The sequence below is a fragment of the Tenrec ecaudatus genome, chromosome X (assembly GCF_050624435.1).
Source record: "Tenrec ecaudatus isolate mTenEca1 chromosome X, mTenEca1.hap1, whole genome shotgun sequence".
NCBI classification, from domain to species: domain Eukaryota; kingdom Metazoa; phylum Chordata; class Mammalia; order Afrosoricida; family Tenrecidae; genus Tenrec; species Tenrec ecaudatus.
The window spans coordinates 111,438,458-111,444,457 of NC_134548.1; the positions used below are offsets into that span (position 1 = coordinate 111,438,458).

Genomic DNA, 6,000 nt, shown 5'->3' on the forward strand with positions numbered 1-6,000 from the left:
GGAGGAAGAGTTGGTGTCAGAATAGGTAGCAAAGGATGGAGCCTAGGCCTGACTCTTCCTCATGGCAACAGGGAAGCCAGGTGTCAGATTGTCCACATCTATGCTGATTCTTGCATTCGCTAACCAACCTGCTCACCATCTGTGCTAAGGGACCTCTCACCTGTATGACTACTGTACTGTCTTACCTCATAGACTTCTTCCGACTGTTACTGTCCTTCAGGCTATCTCCAACCCGCATTCACAGAAAGATGTGGAGAAAAGTGGACAATTGCACCCATTTCTTTATGAACTCCCTGATGACATCCATCATAGAAAGAAACCACAAAGCCCAAACCATGGCCCACGAGGCCTCCTGTGATCTGGCCCCTCCTACCACACCGACCTGATTTCTTACCACTGCCTTCCGAATGGTTATTCCCTTTCAGCCAAACGTTTCCATACACACCCCACGCTTGTTCACACCTCTGGACCACTGCCGTGGGTGTGCGTTTTGTGCACAGTACTGAGATACTATGAACTTCCATCTTGTTATTTGAAAATCAGCTCAATGTCAGTCCTATAGTGAATCATTCCCTGACCTGCTCATTCTACTTCTTATTATACTTCCTCTTCCCTTCAGAGGATCTAATGCTTAATTGTAGCAGCAGCCCCTGCAGAATGTAATCTACCAGGCAGTGCTGATAATACACGACTCAAATGCACACTGCAGGGATTTCACATAACAAACAACACCACTCTTTATTTTTGAAAGTCATAGAAGTTGGGTCGCACAGAAGAGCGTTGACCACAAGGATGATGAAGATGACCGGAACCTTGGTTCCTTTGCAGTTCCCCTTGTAAGGGCTGTGTGCCCTTTCAGGCATTTACCTTCTGAGAGCTCATTCAGTGGCTGGAGAGAGGGAAGAGAGGAGTCAGGGCATCCTCAGAGCCAGGACGCCTGAGTGTCTTCCCCAAACTTCCTTGTCTCTGTTCACTTAGCCTATATTCCAAGACTTGGCAGTGGACACAGCAAAAATCTATGAGGCCTGGTGTCATCCCAGTGGTTGGCACGGTGGTACCTGATGTGGAGGAAGCTCAGGCTGCACACATAAGGACTAAACTGGAAACACTGAGCACAAAAGGTGGCTTACTAATCTGTGCATCTTAAACCTGCCTCCAAGCACAGCTGTTGTGACAAAAGCAGCAGAACGGTGTGTAAGGGGGTAAGCTCCTAGACACACAAATGTGTGTGTCCATAAAGGCACAGGTGAATGGACTTCAAGAGGCCTGAGTACCTGTTGTGAACCACTAGGTGGCTCAATAGGCACACAGTGGGAACGAGGTCCAGTGTGACATGAAGAAGCAAAATGCATTCCCTGAGAGTTTCCTTTACTCACTCTGTAGTTCCTCACATCCCCACCCACCCCACACTCATTTCCGAGAGCACGGGAGACTCATACCAGACCCAGTAGAGGTGGACTGCTGCACTTCCTGCTGCATCTTGGATGTGGTGGGCACAAAGCCGGAGGAAGGTGTGGGCATTGGGGTGATGTAGGTACTCTGGGGTTCTTTGGGACTCACTTCAGTCACAATCATTTGGTCATTAATGATGAATATGCTGGAGAAAGGAGGAACCTCAGACAGTTAGACACATGGACAACCCCACAGCCCCAACACCAATCCCACCCACACTCAACAGCCACTTTCCTACCAGGCACGAGTCTGCCTGTCTCCCTGACTCTTTGGCTGGTACCCTTTTCCTTCACATGAACCTGCCTTTGGAGAGCTGTCTGCCCCCTTGACTGGGTGTATAGGTTTCCCCCACCCCAGAGAGAGTTTCATACTTGCTTTTACCTTTACAACAGGCAGCCGGCTGGTTATGCTAAGCATCATATTCCGAGATGCACACAAAGTCCCAGAGGTGTCATGCAGACAAAGCTAGTGAAGGCTGGTGTCGGGGTGAGAAGTCACTATGCCACCACCTACACTACACCACCAGGCCGGCGTGCTCATGGGATCTACCTTTTGGGATTCAGCAAACCTGTGGAAAGTTTGAGAAATCCCGTGTCACCATCCCACCCTGTGTCCATTGTGTGGGATGGGTGTTGGCCCTGGGATGGAAAACACAGCACTAACCTGGAATCACTTCCAGTCCTCACCAGGGAAGCCCGCTTGAAGGCGCAGACAGGACGCTCACACATATCATCGACTTCAAGGACAAAGCACAACGCAGCCAGTCAGAGTCCCCATGCTTTACACACTCAGCAGTGTTGCTTATATCTCATGGCACATGGAGGATGCCGCACAGGGACAGCTATCCCTGGTAAGTCAGCATTGCGGTGGGCAACAAGAGGTACAATCTCTTCCAACTGATAAGTCGCCACTTTGTATTGGGTCCTGTGTCAATCTCTCCACAAATGCATTTGTCATATTTTTCACAGTAGGCCAAGAGAGGGAAATTACTAGCCTCATTTTGCAAATAATTGACCAGGGGGTTAAATGGGTGCCCAGGGGGCCATAGTGAGGGTACATATTGAGAACCATCAAACTCTATGCCCTGTGCCTCTACCACCTGGGCTGTGGTCAGACAGGCAAGCAGTCATGGCTGTGGGTGGGGGCAGGGTGAGCTGGGGTGGGGGCAGGGTGGGACTGGACAGCATAAAGGAAAGGCAAGGGAAGGGAAGAGGGAAGCCTGTAGACCTCTGAGTGGGAACAGTGGGGAGCAAGAGGGGGAAACTTGGCAGACACTCACCCTCCTTGAACTGCCCACGGACAGAGAAGCAGGTCATTCTCCTCTGAAAGAGAAAAATAGTTCAGGGTCCCAGGAACACGCTCCCTCTCCTACCCACTGCTGTCTTCTGGCGCTGGCTCTGCGCAGCAGCGGTGCTCACCTTCTGGATACATGTGTCCACCACGGAGGAACTGAGGTCATGCTCTGTCCTGGGCAGCACACAGAGGAAGTCAACAATCTCACTTTTTGTGCATTTCATCAACTGATTGAGCTAATATTGAACTTCTCCATCATGTCTTCCCTTAGATGTAATCAATTTTCTTTCTATGTATTCCACATGGAAAGTCTCCGCATACAGTTACGTTTTGTGTTGTTGAGAATAGTTATTTGCTAGGAACACGTCATTGATTTTGCAAAATTCTATTAGGCAACCTCCAGGTAAATTTCTATCAACAAGTCCATATTGTCCAGGAACTGCTCCTTTCTCCTTGGTTCCAACTTTCACATTCTAATCATCAATAACTATCAATTCATCTTGAATGCATGTCTGATCCATTTCAAGCTGAAGTCATTGGTAGTATTCTTAAATTTCTTCATCACTGGCTTTTGTGGTTGGTCCATCAAGTAGAATGATAGTAGTATTGGCTGGATCTCCTTAAAGGCGATAGATATTCTCTGATCAACAGCAACACTACTTCATGGCTGATTTTGCAATCCCCTTTCTGACAATGAATGGCCCGTCAGTCCTCTTGATTGTGTTCTTCCCACCATAGTAAATAAAGTTTTGATGATTCAATATGACCAATACCAACTCATTTCAGTCCACTAATTCCTAATATATTGATCTTCATGCATTCCATCTGATTTTTGATCTACTCCAACCCTCCTACATTCATACCTCACACATGCCAATTTCCAACCATTAAGAGATTTCTGCAACCACTCAAGGTAAAGAGAAACAGCTGCAAAAACCTCTTAGCCAACATGCCTAATGGAAATAATAATACCAAAAGCTGCTGGAGAATAACGGTGGCTCCTCAGCTCTGGAATCCCCTCCTTTGGATCTCTGCTCTCTGGGGAGGGGTTATAAGTGGGCCAGTACATGCATGACTGCTGACTCTGTCTGACCTCCTTTGACATCACAAGGGGGAACAAGGATCAAACCCATCAGCCCAATGCCATTTCCATTGATGCAGAAGTTTGACATGCCTCCATCGTCCAACCTTCTCTAACGGATCCTGATACCAACAGTCTTACTCCTCCTGTCCCCCTCAGGGCACTCAGCCTTTCTGCAGGGTTCAAAAATCTGTAACAGTGGCCACAGTGCACTCAGGCTGTATTTACAATTACAAGGTTAATTAGAGAAACAAACCAGTAGGTTACAAAGGAACAGTGAGTGCGTAATGGGTTGAGTATTGGGCTGCTATCCATCAGGCCAGCAATTCCAAACCACAAGTCACCCCTCAGGAGAATGAGGATTATTTCTCCAATGGTAACGATTGTAGAGCCATGGGAACCTTATGTAGGGTCCCTGTGAGTCAGAATAGGCTTGACAGCAGTGGTTTTGGGAACAGTGTCAGAAATGATCAGGAGACAACAGTTGACTGGTCACAACAGCCGCTTCTCCGGTTGGCCCATAGGCTCACTTCTCTGTGGGCCTCTGTCAGACACATATCCCCATTCTCAGGAAGAATTACAAAATGCTTTTCTCTCAGATGGATTGACAAACACACACACTCAGCAAGCCATCTTTATTGCAGAAGTGTTACCCGTCCTCTGGGCTAGGAGGCTGCAGCCCTCTGCCCGCGTTTCAGTGCGCTCAGTATCAACGCCTATGCTGCTGCTGCTGTTGCCTCTGCTTCCACCTCTGCTGCCAACACCTTTGTGTTCAGGAATCTGGAGCCAAAAAAACTTCTCTGCGAAGGGGTCTTTTTTCTTGGTAGTTGTGAGATCCTTGTTCTTGCTTCCCCTTGGGTGTCTCACTTGATACCCAGTGCATTGGCAAAACTGAGCAATCCCCAAACTAGATTCACTGGAATCTTTTTCAGAATCAGTTTTATTATCACTATGTACATGTCATGCAATTCAATAATTCAATCACATCAAGAATTATACAATTGTCATGAGACTCAATTCTAGAACATTTTCTTCATCCTGGTAATCATTTTCATTCATGTAATTATTATTATTTTCTAATTGTGGTAAACATATACGCAACAAAACATTTTTCAATTCCACAACTTGTATATTTCAGTGTCATTGATTATACCCTTTGTGCTATACAGTCACTATTGACATCCTATTCCATTTTTTCTACCACCATTAACACAAGCACAATATCTACTACCCAACGACTCTTTCCCCATCACCTATGGTAACCATCAGTCAAGTTTAGTTGCTTTTTTTCTCCTGGTTTTCTGATACAGCATTCACATAGCATATACTTCCATGGTTAAATCACCTTAATATGAGCTGTGTAGTCACACTCAGTTATAGTGCTCCTGCCTACCGCATTCATTGGTCGCTCTGCAAATCACCTCACCCTCCCTATCTTCTACCCTCTTACATCCCCTTTAAATCTTTAAATCAATTATTATCTCTATGTATCTACTAGTTCTGTGCTTCACCTAATGGGAAACCCAACAGTAACAATAAAAACTAAAGGAAAGTAAATGTGTAAGGATAAAATGATCATCATCATCAAGTTCACAATGCTCTCTATCTGGTAGAAAAGCTGTTCATGGTCCTTGCCTCTGGCTAGAGGGTAGAGGCACATACATCTGTTTTTTACCTTTTAATTTATTATTAACCGAGAGTTAATACATATATCATTCCATAGTTCAATCACATCAAGCAGCATTGTATAATTGCTACCACAATCCGTTTCCAAACATCCTTTTTCTTCGTGGACTCCTTGATATTTTGTCCCTGTCACGGGCTACCCCACCAGCACTGTACCCCACACGCCAGTCACCCCTATTCTACTTACTGTCCCTATAGGTTCACCAATTCTGAGTCTCACACACCGAAAAACATATAACAAAAATTGAAGAGGGCTACCCCCAATTAGGAAATACATCAGAGATAAATTCCAATATGTAAAAAAAGAAAAATGTTGAAAACCATATCAGGCTCAACGAGCATCAGAGGGGCGACCAAGTGTCAAGTTTTTAACTATGCAAGTCAGATTATCATTTTAATGTCCTTTAGTCATCTCTTATGCACTCTATTTGGTAACCATGCTTTCTTCCCATCCCTCTATTATGCATAGAGGGAAATCACCAGAGGAT

The 6,000-nt window shown here is 45.7% G+C and overlaps 1 pseudogene; it reads right to left on the bottom strand.

Moving 5' to 3' along the window:
- Positions 1–1,872, bottom strand: part of LOC142433642 (protein PRRC2B-like) — a 28,353-nt pseudogene extending 26,481 nt beyond the window's left edge.
- Between the last annotated feature and the right edge of the window lie 4,128 nt (positions 1,873–6,000).